The sequence below is a fragment of the Brachycentrus maculatus genome, unplaced genomic scaffold (assembly GCF_059751285.1).
Source record: "Brachycentrus maculatus isolate JH-2025_06_01 unplaced genomic scaffold, ASM5975128v1 h1tg000138l, whole genome shotgun sequence".
Taxonomy (NCBI): domain Eukaryota; kingdom Metazoa; phylum Arthropoda; class Insecta; order Trichoptera; family Brachycentridae; genus Brachycentrus; species Brachycentrus maculatus.
Window position 1 is genome coordinate 1,748,523 of NW_028280891.1, and position 15,486 is coordinate 1,764,008.

General features: G+C 29.5%; 1 protein-coding gene across 1 annotated transcript in view; it reads right to left on the minus strand.

Moving 5' to 3' along the window:
• LOC148309167 (uncharacterized) overlaps nt 1-15,486 on the minus strand; it is a 308,399-nt gene that overhangs the window by 257,609 nt on the left and 35,304 nt on the right. The window lies entirely within an intron of this gene.

Sequence of the window (15,486 nt, forward strand, 5' to 3'; positions counted from 1 at the left end):
GTACTGAGAACGGGGGCAAAATGCAGGATTGTATTACGTAGACTTTGGCACTATACGGGGATGAATAACAGCTATAAGCAAACTTTATAAAATGAAACAACTTCGTTTTAACCACTTTTTTTTTCTTGAATGTTTTTCGTATATAAGAAAGGCTTCATTCTTCATTCGTTCCTTTACCTACACAGCTGGTGCTACTCTTCTCACAGTTCAAAAATACAGAATAAAAAAAATACTAAATAAAATTTTATTTATATTCATCAGGACGGCCGAAACGTTAGTAGGATATTATGTTTATAATAAATATAGGGATTAACTCAAACAAGAATGTCTGTAAGTACTGATATTAGGTTGGAAGTACGACAAAAATTGTCCATATGACTCATTTTACGAGTGCTTTCTCCCGCAGGTAAAACATTCCAAACTGACTAGTTTGAAGGTATCCGTTAAAAGGTGAAAGTGTTAATTATCTAATCAAAGACTGGAAATTAAGGTATTTCATAGGGAACCACCCTGGCACGACACTGTGTCAATACGATATTTTACAGTAGTTTTATATGAACGCAAGGTGATCAATCCTGGGTTGCAGATTCTTGTAGAAATGGAATATGTTTAATAGGATACAGATGATGTAAGCGAGGGATATTGCTATAAAAATAAAATAGAGAAGGAATAGAATGTAGGAAAAAGAAAATACCACCTCCGCTCCCGTTGATTAATGTACTACCGAGCTACGCCTCTTCATGCGTGACGACACAAAGACGTTGCATGCGTGATCCTTCTTGACAAAGACCCCTGAAGTCGATCCTCTGTATCTTTCTAGCAAGACTAAAGATTAGATGTCGTCGAATACGCAAGCACCACAATATATTAAGGGGCTACAACGCAACACAGAATTCAATCACCTGCCGACAGCCTTAGAGGTAACAACATCTTTACACGCCCGTTTTTTTTAAAGAATGTTTATTGGATATTTCTTGTTTTTTAGAATAAATGGAAATAAAAAAAATATATTTATATTTCCTCCTTACCTTTCAATAACTCTTCTTTTCAAAACAATATAATTATTTCGAAGAAAATCTTATTTTTTCAATGCAAAAATGGTGTTTTAAGTCTAAATCAATTACGTAAAATGTTACCTGGATTTAGAGAAAATTAAGTTGCTACTTAACGAATACTGGGCCTTAAGTAAAATGATAATAACGGCAATAGCGCAGATGTTGACGCATTTTTGCGAATATAGTTTGATACTGCCCTCTTAAGCATTCGATTAAGGCACCCCTATCTTAACCGTCATTTTTACCCACTCGGACTTCCTCTTTCGTATGGTATTTCAAAAGTCGTTTAAGACTTTAAATACTAATTTAAAGTCTGAAACCTGTCTGATTATCCAAAGGTTATAGTTTCAGCAACAAAACTTGGTACAATAGAAACGGGAATAAAACGGTTATTTTAGGACGACCGGTTAGTTTACAGCACAATAATATGTAATTAAAAGATGCGCTTCGCGAGCATGACATTCATTACTGATGGGCTCAATTTCACCTGCTATTAATTATATCTATTTTATTTAACTCCCATGACACAACTCCAATGTACAGTATGGCGCAAAATTAATCACCCCGTTCGAAGATGTTATAATTTTTGCAAATGGCGTCGGAATAACTTTTTTACTAAATAAAAAAAGGATTTTGAGTGTGGAAATCCTTATAATTAAAATGTAACTTTGTTTTGGAATTACTATAAAATAGTGATTTAAAAACAAATAACATTTTAATTATAAAATGGAAAATTACAAAGTTAGTGCTTCAAATACAAATTATATGGAAATCTTTGTTTGGACCTTTACAAATTTTCAGTTAAGTGGAAAAGATGATAGCCGTCAAGTGGCAGCCACCAGTGCTGATATACATTTGTGCCCGTTTTATCAATTTGCTTGTATACTGCAGCTGTCTAGTTAACAAATGTCAAATATGATTGACGTGCAACACCATTTGCAAAAATTATAACATCTTCCGATAGGGTGACTAATTTTGCGCCACCCTGTATATTAAATTTCAATTTTATGTTATTAAAAAATATATATGTATATAAAATATATTATACATAACAAATAATATATATTAAAGACGTATACATTAAAAGTAAGCAAGAAGACTTAAAGACGCAGAAGAATCCCGCTTCGGAAAACTCTTTCAGACACATGGAACAGATCAATATCCAATGTGATATTGTTCAACATAGTGGTAGCTCTTCCCATAAGCATAACCATATGAACATACATACATACATCAAACTTTATATGCAATATGCATCTACAATAATGTCCTGTCTGGGTGTTGCTATAAACGAGTACGTACAAAGGTTCTAACAGTCTATTTGCCCTCTTGTTAGATGATTTTCTAGGCGGTATTATCCATCCATTTTTAATCCTTTTGTTGGTGCATGATTTATAAACAGCAATCATTTATTTTTAGTGTAATGGGTCAGCACGCTCAGCTACCGTTCTGGAGGTCCCGGGTTCGATTCCCAAGGGGGTAAAATAAATATAAGTGATTTTTTCACTGTAATGTTTATTTAATACTACCCTATACTGGTACCTGAAGCGGAGGGCTGATCACCTTTCCTTCATGTGTAAAACGATCAAGATAACACTGCGTTTATATGACGCAGTGCCCTATGCACCATTGGGGTGCGGATAAGGGTTTTATTATTATTATTATTAATCATTTATTAGATATTAAATTACCTTCTGTGAGTAGCAAACCCAGAGACGCGTGTAAGAGTTTAAACCCTCTTACACTTGTGCAAAACACATTCGTACTTAATTTTTAAAACGGTCGGAAAATATTTACTGATTGTAATGATGTTTATATTATAAAACAAAGGAACATAAATACAAAAATAAGAAAAGGAGCGGTTTATTCCGAAACATTCGTTTGAAAAATTCTCAATAAATTCAGCTTTTTTCATAAATGTAAATAAATAACATACTTGTTTTTCTTTACCAGTTCTCAATGTGTAATTTCTTTGATCCTTTTTATAACGAATATAATAAATTTTATGATTTCAAGGCACGAGCTTTATTACGATTGAATCAACATACAATTTCGAATAAATTCGATGTTGGCAACACTGTATTTGATGAGTCTTGTATAAGGCATAACATTAAATAAATTTTTCACATTTTCAATATTCAATGTTACAGAGAAAAATAAAACTGATATATTTTCGTTCTTTCTTGTCTCTAAAATTTGTGATGTTGATCACATTGTTATTTGTGTTATTTATCACAAAACGAGATATGATTTATTTGAAAATTATTTGAATTTCAACGAAAATATCTGATTGCATATTATAAATCGCATAAAATATGTAAATAAAATGTACTTTTGCAGCAAAATTTAATTCGAATAAACAATATTTTAAGTGTTTTTCTATTGTTGCACACTAATTAATACAGAATTTAACTAGAGTAATTATTTTAATCCAAGAAAAAAATTATCCAAGATATTTCATCATATGTATCTCAACAGATGAGTTACTTTACATGAAATTTCAACTAACAACGGTTAGTAGCACTGAAACTTGTACGTCATTTGTGAAATATCAAATGATTTTTTTTTTAAGAATTGTAGCATAATGGCTGTTCAAACATATTGAATGTTCATTATTTATTTATATCTCATTTACTGTTAATTTGAATAATGAAATTCATTTGCTTTACTTATCTGCACAAGATGCAATTATTAGCTAAAAGCAAGGCACAGTATAGACTTGATTCGCCTTTTACTCTATATTTTTTTACATTATACTATATTACCTAAAACGCCATTTAAATTATGTCATTCAAAGCTTGGATGTTATCATTATTAATAATTGGCAGATCTGCTCCGTGGGATGATAGAAACTCTTACAGCATCGCCACCGGCATGCAGCAGTGCAGTATGTAGGAGACACGGTGACATAATATCGACTTGTTATGATGATATCAATCGCTGTAATTTAATCTAACAGTGACCTTCAAACTACTTCACGTTGCATATGCAACAGGCGTAATGGATTAATGGGAGTTATGCCTGCATATCCAAAGCAAACGATCACACGACTTGGAGGCATGACATTCGGATAATCTTTAAAATACCTATATGGATATAAATCCAAATAAAATTTTTGATTCAAGCATTTAATATTTTGATTCAAGAAACACAACAATGTTCCATGAAAATCTTTTTGTTTTTATTTTGAGTTTGTCCAAATCTTTATTTACGAATTCTTGTAGTAGGTTGTAGCTAACTAAGTAATTTATTTTTTATTATATTTCATTGAATTGCTCGTATCAGTATTTAACAAAGATGAAGTAATTATATCTCAATATGTTTCAATGGGTTTCATCAAGAAACATCTTTATAAAAAGATTGAATAGTAAAACAGTAACAACATTTGTAGTGTGTCCGAAAACATGTTCACAAATCTGGATTATCTCCAATTACAGGAGTTATTTTTCATATTATTTTTTTTGACATCTCAACATAGAAAAATCATTCAATATCATCCTCTAGTGAAAATTCTAGTGATTCGTGTACAATGTTTCGAAATTGGATCATATATGTAGAACTTCCAAGCAAATTCTAGTAGTGTGGTTGTCAATCTTGGGTAGAATTGGTGAATGTTACACGTGTGTAAAGTGATCACTTAAACCAGCCTATGACGGTCGTTAGCCCTGTAAATGCCTAGACTTCAATATTCTTATAGAATAACTCCTAGTTGGAGATAATCCAGATTTCTGAACAAGTATTTGGAGACAATCAAAATGTTGTTCTATATTCTTCTTCATCTATGTTGAGATGTAAAAAAAAGGATATGAATAATGTTAGAAAATATATAGATCAATATGAGTAACAAACTAACTGATTTCTCTAAATTGAACGTGAGTCATATATTTTTCATCCGTACCGTCTGGAACTAAATAGTTCCTAGTGATTCAGCCCCAAGACACTGCTTAGGTTTTCAGAACGTCTTCTCATCCGACTATTCTGGTCGACAGCAGTGACTACACTCCGAACCTCTCCGCTAAATGTAATTTAAAACAATTATAGTTTAATAATGTTTGATGGATAAATGGCAAGTCACCCTCCTGAATTTCAGCTGAAACATTAATATTTTAGATGAATTTCAACATTTTGAAACTCATCTTCATTCGAATTTCAGCACACGTGTCTCATTAAATGTTAGAAACTTTATGAGTAATCCCTTAGAAGGATTACTGGCACGAATACACAGGAATCTAATTTCACCCACCTGTATTTTGCAATGCGTTACATTTAATCACATATGCACTTGAGAGTTTACTTACATTTATTGTGGATTAAATTTTACTGTCATTAACACGTTGACATTAAAATTTGTCAATTTTGAAATTCACAAAAAAATACTTTTCGGTAATTAACGTATTTTAATAATATAATGTATTATATTTATTTTTTTGATTTAACGATGAGTTTCATAGTTAAAGCATTTTGAAAATAGCTCTTGATTGAAGTCACCTGTGCCCCCCCCCCGGCGTTTAACGTGTTACATTGCATATATGTACGTTTAAAACACAAATAAATTATGCAATATTTTATTTGTGTTTAAAACGTATAAAATTATTACCAGCATTGGTTTTAAATTGTAGGATATACCAAAGTATTTGACCGAAATGAAGTTATTATATTTTAATAAAAAAATATGAAGAGGGTGCATTTTATTTAGTATACCTAGTAAAACATATACTGTTTTAAAATTGAACTATGGAAGAAAAAAATGGTATTTCAGTATACTCGCTCATTTTTTTGTTAAAAATATACTTCATTTAGGATATATATAGATGGAAATAATAATAATAATAATTTTGGATACTCAATATAGCCTAATTTTCGTAAAATACTACCTCAATCCATTATACCTAATAATATAACATTATAAGTATCCCAATAATTTATTTATCTTAATTATATTACAATACCGCTAGAAATTATACCATTTCTTTATTATAATTCTGACTTAAAATGCTTTATTTGCGTCACAGAATTGTTTCCTGACGTATGTAGACTTATTATTTATCAAAACGGTCGTTCCCTCCATTAATTTCATATTACTTTAATCGATAATAAAGTAAATCCAAACCATTATTGTTACTTTTTTATTTCCTGTTATAACAATATCCAATACGTTCTTTCATGACGAAATATCCACATCCATTAAATCTTGTCTAGCATTTGTTCTACTTGTTAGTATTTTTTTTAATGTATACTTTTATTACAAATTTTTTATTACAATTTAATGTTATGGGACGCCTGTAAAAATATTATATTATTAAGGTATTCAATTTGGGTGTTATTTTTTTTTTACTTGAAGGAAATATATATTTTCATTTTTATTTATGTACGTAAAAATAAACCTGCTCAATCCATGGTTAGTCGCCACACATTTGAAATTACAAGAGTAATCGCTATTTGGGAATTTTAATCACGCTCTTTAAAAGAAATGTTTGTATTCTTTTCTCCATAAATTGCTTCGTCTCCATATAACGTATATGTAAATTTCTTACAATGTAAATCAGTTAAACTTTAATTTTTTTAATTATTTTGTTATCTAAACCAGCCAATTTAGCCAAATAATACGAGTTCTTATACATAAATCATATTTTTACGCGCATTCACATGCCATTGAAACTATGTAGATCTTTTAACAAAAAGTCTATACTAAAAAAAACTATTATAGTCGATTCCCACCCTCTGCATCCTACTCAGTTTATATCATAGTCTCTAGTCTAAATTACCGGCGCTCTGGACACATGTCGCTCACTCCTTTCAAGAACGTCATAAATCAAAAAACTTGATTTTTCAGCAGAACGTTTTTAAAGTTTAAAAATATAATACAATGTATTAAAAATAAATATCAAGCCACTTATTGAACTTTTTCTGTGCAACAGATCTTTTTATCTGTGCAACAGATCTCCATTTGAAAAATATTTGGTTTATTTTTTAAAAAAATTAAACAATACCTTTTCTTCAAAATGCAAAAACAACACTTTCTGCCCTGTGGCGAGTAAATATTAAGTTAAAAATATGCCGCTTCTGTTGGGATATAGTAAATTTTTTGGGCATTCCGAAAACATGCCCAACTGAAAATTGACAAATTTTGATTTTTTTAAATTTTGAACAGTTTTTTCTCCATTTGAAAAATATCCTTTTATTTTTAAAAAAATACTTAAATAATACATTTTCTTCAAAATGCAAAACAACACTCTCTGCTCTGTAGCGGGTAAATATTAAGTAAAAAATATGGCTCTTTTGCTGGGATATAGTACATTTTTTGGGCATTCCGAAAACATGCACAACTGAAAATTTATGACGTTCTTGAAAGGATTGAGCGATGTGTCAAAAACTCCAAAGCGAACATTACCTGCATCGTTAAACATAACGAGATTTCTAACGATAATAAGATAATTTCTAATATAGAACCCATTCGGGGATCCAAAAAATGATCTGAAAAAATACTTTATGGAAAAATATACATGTAGTGTTAAGTCATATTTTCTTATTTTGTTTTTACCTTATGATTTTTTTTCTCATTTGTTATATGTTCTCATTTTTTATATTTTCTCATTTGTTTATTTTAAATATGTTTCTTACCTTATGTTTTTCTTATTTATTTCTTTCAAATATGCTTCTTATGCCTATTTATTATACCTGTTTATTGTTTTTATATTTTGGTTATTTAAAAAAAAAATTGAAACTTTATTATTTGTGTTCCAGTCTTGTTAACCTTAATCCCATGTCCCAAAATGAGAAATAGAAATTACTCATCGGGAATATTATATATTTATATATATATGTATATATATATATATATATATATATATATATATATATATATATATATATATATATATTTATATATATATATATATATAATATATATATATATATATATATATATATATATATATATATATATATATATATATATATATATATATATATATATATATATATATATATATATATATATATACATATATATGAATTATGTATGTTATATGTTTTGAAAATAAATAAATAAAACATTTATATCCAAACCTTCCTCTGCTATATTCCACTGACTATCCCTGATGTTTTTACTTTTCTATCGGTCGATTCAAGATTTACGTCACTTTACTCACCACTAGACCTTTATTCTATTAATGTTTAAGTTGTTGTTTGTAAAAATGTTCTGAATTGTGAAAAGTACGTTTTAACCCTAAGAATTGTTTTGATAATATTATAATTATTAATATTTTTACACGCTTCACACAACATATGATAAAGAATACATCTACAGCTGCTCTGATCGGCGGATATTAAAATTTATACTTAAATTGCTAAAATCAAACACTGATTTTTAGAGTCTACTAAATTGTATTTTAGTGTTAAAAACGCATAAAAATAAAATTTGTCACAATTGTTTCGCCTTGTTTCGCCTTGCATTTTTAAACGGATGTCATTTCTAATTGACTCAAAAACCAGTGTTTGATTTTAACATTTATTTTAAAAATATAATTATTAAATAGAATTTAATTAAATTTTTAACTTCACGGGGTTGTACTCGTTATTTAGAAACTCGAGGAGTGTGTATGGTACAATATAATGTCGCAGCCTTGTTTAATATGCGCGTTCCTGAACTTGGTAACCCTTTGTGTATCCTTCACGCGTATTTATTTTTAGAAGTAAGTTATTGCTCACTCTGTTCCCTTACACGTGGAAATCCGCACCAGTCCAGAATGACGTCATTACCCCATTCATTTGCATTGAGTGCTTAGTTACGAGGTAGTTAGTTACGGGTCCCTGGAAATACGATCATATGTGCGTAAGAAATACGAGTATGTTCGATGCGTTAAAAATAAACTAGATAGGTATAACCTAAGTAATAAAATCAGTATGGAAATCAAATTTGAACCTCGAAAATTGAAATTAAATTTTCGATCTCGAATTTTTTCGACGTAAACTTATAAATGGTTTCGTACTATGGAGAGTACAGTAAAAATATTTTATTTCGAAAAAAATCATTATTGCACGTTATTTTATTTAATAAACACATATGTAACAATTTAGCTCGTTTATATAATATATTGAATTTTATTTATCAATTCCTTGTCCTATTTCTATTTTTATTTTCGTAAGCCATTTTAAAATTGATATATTTTCAGAAAGTATACACGGAGATATCGCTCACTCCTTTCAAGAACGTCATAAATCAAAAATCGTCAATATTCAGTTGTGCATGTTTTCGGAATGCCCAGAAAATGTACTATATCCCAGCAAAAGCGGCATAATTTTTACTTAATATTTACCCGCTACAGGGTAGAAAATGTTGTTTTTGCATTTTGAAGAAAAGGTATTGTTTAATTATTTTTTGAAATATACTAAATATTTTTCAAATGGTGAAAGAACCTTCAGACTTTACCTTAAAAGATCTGTTGCCCAGTAAAAAGTTCAATAAGTGGTTTGATATTTATTTTTATTATATTGTATTATATTTTTAAACTTTAAAAACGTTCTCCTGAAAAATCAAGTTTTTTGATTTATGACGTTCTTGAAAGGAGTGAGCGATATGTAAAAGTCTTTTTAATCTCTCTTTAAAATATTCTTAAATTACTCTTATACATATTCTCAATAAATACAGAATTTGAAAGTCGATTTAAAAAATATTTAAGTAAACTTTATACTGCAGTTTTATTTACTTTTGAAAAATATTACTTTCTATCACTTTTATATTATTTGTATGCATTAAATAGCGATTGACTAAATAAAGTCGGTATGTATACGCAACATCAATTCAACATACGAGTATATATTTGTGTTACAGTAAAAAAATAATAATATAACTAAATCTCATCACGCGCTCATTAAGGTATATTCTAATACGTAAATGTACATATGTACATATATCAATCAATATTATAATATTGACAGAACTATAAAAGACGGAAAAACTAATGACTTTCTATTTCTTGTATCACTGTTAAGTAATCACAAAGACCGTAATTCTAAGTATGTATGCCTAAATTTTTTGTCGAAATTTCTCCAGAATTCTCAATAACACATCGTTCACTCCTTTCAACAACGTCATATATCAAAAATCGTCAATTTTCAGTTGCGTATGTTTTCGGAATGCCCAGAAAATGTACTACATCCCACCAAAAGAGGCATATTTTTAACATAATATTTGCAGATAGTGTTGTTTTTCCATTTTTAAGAAAAGATATTGTTTAATTTTTTTTAAATAAAGTAAATATTTGTCATATAGAGAAAAAAACATTCAGGTTTTACCAAAAAAGATCTGTTGCACAGTAAAATGTTCAATTAATGGCTTTATATTTATTTTTAATACATTACATTATATTTTTAAACTTTAAAAACGATCTCTTAAAATATCAAGTTTTTTGATATATGACGTTGTTGAAAGGAGTTAGCGACATAGATTATGAGATATACGCACATAATGAGAATTTTTGGTTACTTCTAATTAAGAAAAGCAGTTCTATACTCTATTGATGACTTCCTAAACCTATAGAATTACGAGATTAATATAATGATTGAAAACAAATTCTCGCATATATTGTACATACCATACAATAACACAAAGCACTCAAAATTATTGTTATATAACTTATTACAACTTATTATTATATATGTGTATTGTTTTATGAAAATAATAATTATTTACCACTTAAAAATTACGCTACTTAGTGAGATCTGGGAAAGTAAGTTATCTTCATTTTAAATCTATTTATTTACCATAAATTATGCAACACGTAAAATGTATACGATTTTTTTACTCGTGCCAAAAGAATTCAATAAAAATTAGTTTTAAAAAGTTTAATACGGTGCAATAACATATTACTTAAAATGTACAATATTTTGTGTGATATGTAATTTTATTCTTCATACGTCATTTGCGAGCAAATTATTTGGAGTCACTCAAATATTATTCTTTGTACTTTGTTTGAATTATTTCTCGGTTACTGAACTTTTTTACATATACTCGTATACTTTGACTTTGTATTTAATGAATACTAAAATACTTGTGACGATATGTCACAACAACAAAAAATAAATATTTTCTTAAAACGCGATTGGGTGAGGCAAATTTAAATCAACTATCAAGAGATTTTCTTATTTTCGTATTTTTGTTTTGTTTTTTGTAAAGTGCAGATACGTAACTCTGTTATTGTTGAGCAATATATAATACGTACGTATAAAGTAAGCAGAAACTCTCATTTTGAAATATGGCATATAAAAATCTTTGACCATCTTAATCGCATAGATTTGACATTACAGTTAAAGTCGAAATCCGATCTGAAAGCCTACATTCCAATATTTCAATAGGAAAACTGTGCCACATCATAGAAAAGTCCTCAAAAAGAGTTTCAAAACTAAATGTGGCCATTATTTGCCGGATATAATTTTAATACTTAAGTAAAACGAATTGTAACGATGTAAAAAGATATCTGTAGCAAATTTTCAGTAATAAAGTAGTTTTTTGGTCAATGAGTTATTCAACAAGCACTTCATTCACCACTTATTAGATCACTCTATGCATAAATGATTTTCTAAACATAGATAGAATATTTGTGTATTAATTTTAAATCAAACACAGATTTTTTGAGTCTACTAAGAGAACTTAGTAGACTTAAAAAATCTGTGTTTGATTTAAAATTAATACATAAATTAAAATGGAGTTCTACGAATTAAACGCCAAATCAATAAATAGATACAATATTTTAAAACTTTTTGGATTATTAACAACATAAACTAATCAAATGGATTATCGGATTTTACCATTTTAAAAAAATTAAATAAATAAAAATAACTGCTACAATTGGAGATAATCCAGATTTGTGAACAAGTATTTGGACACACTCAAAATTTTACCATATTATGTTAAGGAAGAAAAATGTAATGAGGTGTCAAAAGGTCATGCAATTTTTTGATGACATGGAGATATCACCAGGTAAATATATTCTTTACAACCTACAGTGAAAACTCTCTGGACACCTAAATAAATAAATTACATATCTACACTTCTATTACAGATACTGCCATTATACCACCTCTTTTGGGAAGTAGAAAGAGCAGTTACAATGTGAATTATGTGATTAAATTCTGCACTATAATGTCTACCGTCTAACTTTATATGAAAGTATTTCTCACCTTTTACCTGCCGGCAATCACAACAACATAAGGTATAATGAACTCTGTGCAAGTGCCTCGGTTAAGTTTTATATATTTTTATTTATTATGGCCATGCTCCAGAAAATCCCGGTGTAACACGGTCCGCCTCGAATCTCCCGTATTATGTTCCTCCGCTTTGTGCATTTGAAATAAAATAATCTGTTTGCAGCGTGATTCATGTGGTACAAATTACAAAACAAAGCGTCCTTTGTACGAAGATGAGCCCGGTAGCTGCAATCATATATTATCTTCACTTTCTCCCGTTTGCTGTAAGCTCAACCGTTGCCCGACGGTTACGGTGTGTAATTTCTATTGCGCAATCTCTAGTCGGAGTTTGGAACAGAGATAACGAACGGTTGCAATCTCTGGCACGGCGCCATTTGAGTACATTGAATGCAAATTAGCGCACAGCAAAGAGGAGTTCATAGATCTTTCTGTTACACTTGTAATGCAAAGTATTTTGTCCTTTTTTCTACAAGTCTATTATTACTTGATTAATCTTTGCATTTCCTCTATTTTCAAATATTTAGGGATATCTAGGACTTTAATTTTATCGTTTTTTTTTCTTTTTTTACAGTACCTGATTGTTAAAAACTTATGCGAATAAAAAAAACATCATGTTTCGACTAATTATCGGCACGATATTTGGGTCGTTTTTGCACCATGGTCAATAACGGTAACACGTCTAGACGTATTGAGACGAATGACAACCCTTATTATCTTACCATAGAAATACTACTCCATTTAATTAGTATTTTATTTTATACTATTGTATGCTAAAAAAGGTAAAACTACTCCAAGTTGTGGTTCAACAATCATTATGAGACGTTTTTTGATAAGAAAATATTTAAGTGTATCACCCATAAAATTGTATAAAATAATCATTTGTCTTTTTACAATAGGACCATAAATTAAATTAACATCACATCGAATAGTTAGTTTACCGTCATTTACAAAGAAAAACTCTCAGAATTTAAAAGAAGAATATTTTGAAGCAACACCCTCATCTCTATACTATGATTCGCGGTAATCAACTTCATCACACTAAGTATGTAATTCTTGGGTGATGTTTTGGTAATATCTGTCACCGTAATACCCAATATTTCCGCCTCAGAGCTGCCAACTATGCCAACTGTGTCTGCTAATATAAATCATCAATTAAATTACTTTGCTACTCATTTTTACGTTTTACTACTGAATCATAAAATTATGTGTCAAACTTAATGTGTTTTTATCGCTTAATCAAATGTATTAATAAGTTCTCATATATGTGAATCATTAATTAAATTACTTTCCCTCTCATTTTTAGTTTTTCCTATTCAGTTATAAAATATTGTGTTATACCTGATATTAAAATAACATTAAACTATGTGGGTATAATTTCTGCGTTCACATTGGAACAATAATAAAAATACGATTTTTTTTAATACTTGGAAACTTCCATCCAATTATTTACTTGACTGCTTATGATTTAGTGCCAAAAAACGTATCCTTTGAAATCAATAATCACTTAATAAATTGATAAGTATATCAAGAAAGAAATCATATAACAACTTCCAAATCATGGTTAAGTCGTATTCTTCAAAAGTAATGGCAAACGAGTAAAGATATCCAAAAGGTCGTGTTCTTTCAACAACAACAAAAAATACCTAACCAATATTAAATGTTGTAATCTTGGTAAAAGTTTATTTACTCGAAAACGGAAATTTTACAGTAAAAAGAAATAATTAATGGTTATAAATATTTTACGGCGACCTGAATTTTAAAATACCGAAAACAAATTATTGACTGAAATAATATTCTGTTCCTAGAAGTCGTCTGTCCTAATTATTTCGTCATTCTCGTTTTCAGTCAGACGAGGAACCGCTTTCACAATACATGAAAATACATTTCAGTTTCAATGTTTCAGGAAAAGCTTCAGTGATGCAATCAGACTTGACACAGAAATGGATTCTGAGGAATTACACCACGCACGTGTGCTATAAAAACGTTTTATCTTATGTAAAATCTATCACTGATATTTATGTATAGACTGTAGATTGTAAGGACTTTCTTGCATCCAGATTATATGCTACATATACGAGTACATATGTAGATGAATATTGAGCGGCATTTTTAATGTTTGGGGTCCTTAATTATTATTGTAATGACCTCTTATCATTACTATATTCAAATATTCTTAATAAAATGTAAAAAATATTTAAACCCCTTTTGTGATATTGGCAACATCAGAAAGGAGCTTTTGTTCTCCGTTTTCCCCGTAATTAGGATGCTTTGGATAATTACAGTGATTATTAGTAACCCTCGCAGTAAATCCGTTTGCAACAAATTCCCAGAACACTTTATCCCGAGCCAACATTCTAGGAATTACACAGCACTTACTTCAAACATCTGTATTTTTCGCTTTGTCACCAGATACAAGGAGGAAAGTATTTAAACTACCATACTTAATTCTGGTTAGTACACACATAAAATAAATAACAACATCTCTCAACAGTTCTCGTTCGTTCACACAATAGTCACTACTGTGAAAATGGCAGTATTATGGATTAAGAAAAAACCTCCTTCTTCTTCTTTTTCTTGGTTTAGATCGATTACTCTGTAACGTCTTAAGACTATCCTTCTTATATTATCTGGGAAGGTGGCAGCTATAAAAATACATTACACAAACTTAAAGGAGTACAGTTATGGTACATCTAGTGCCCTATCCATTACCTGTATTCACCATGACCATTACCATACAGTACTATACGTAATCTTAAGGATAATGTTCAAATTTCAGTTGTTATTCTGACCCCTGTAATGGCGGTCTATTTTTTCTTCGGCAGTTATTCATTTTATGTTTCAAACTAAAATGACATTTTCAAATTGAAATCCTCTCTTAATTTAATACTTCATAGAACATTTTAGATTGCATGTGTGAACCACATGACTTCTAAGAATTGAGATGACTATCTCGTTAGACAGGATAATATTTTCGTTTGATTAATTAAAAAGTGTATGTAGCATTCACCCCACAGCACTTGTATGTAGTAATTAGTGACATGGTAACGTCAGTGTTTGGGAAAAATTCCAGCGTGTCACAATAATACAACTGATACATATATTAAATTATTGGTGTAACAAAGCTGACCTATTTATGTTTCAAAGAACCAAGAAAAATGAGCTCAAAGTTCTAAAACTGTCCGATGTGTTAACTGTTAACTGAATATTGCGAAACATGCGATAT